The sequence below is a fragment of the Postia placenta genome (genome assembly GCF_002117355.1).
Source record: "Postia placenta MAD-698-R-SB12 unplaced genomic scaffold POSPLAscaffold_14, whole genome shotgun sequence".
Taxonomy (NCBI): domain Eukaryota; kingdom Fungi; phylum Basidiomycota; class Agaricomycetes; order Polyporales; family Adustoporiaceae; genus Rhodonia; species Rhodonia placenta.
The window spans coordinates 771,032-771,334 of NW_020169845.1; positions in this window are offsets into that span (position 1 = coordinate 771,032).

Below are 303 nucleotides of genomic sequence, written 5' to 3' on the forward strand. Positions count from 1 at the left end.
GGACGGAGGCGACTGTTGTGACTGTCCGCCGGGCGGACTTCTCGAGGAACGAGTGCTTGAGCGGCCTCGCGGCGGCGACGGCGGTGAAGCCAGTTGAGGAAGCCTGGAGGCGGGGTGACGTAGGACAGGGACTGAAGTCGAGGCGGTGACCGCTGACGACGAGCTGGCCCAAGAATGCGGCGGAGTGTCGCGGGGCTCGGTCTTGGGAGGCCTTTCCAGCCGCGGCCCCAAGGAGGGCTGGGGGATCGCTTGAGGGGTCGCTGAAGGCTGTGCGACTGCCTCAGTTCCTCGAGGGAGATAGGG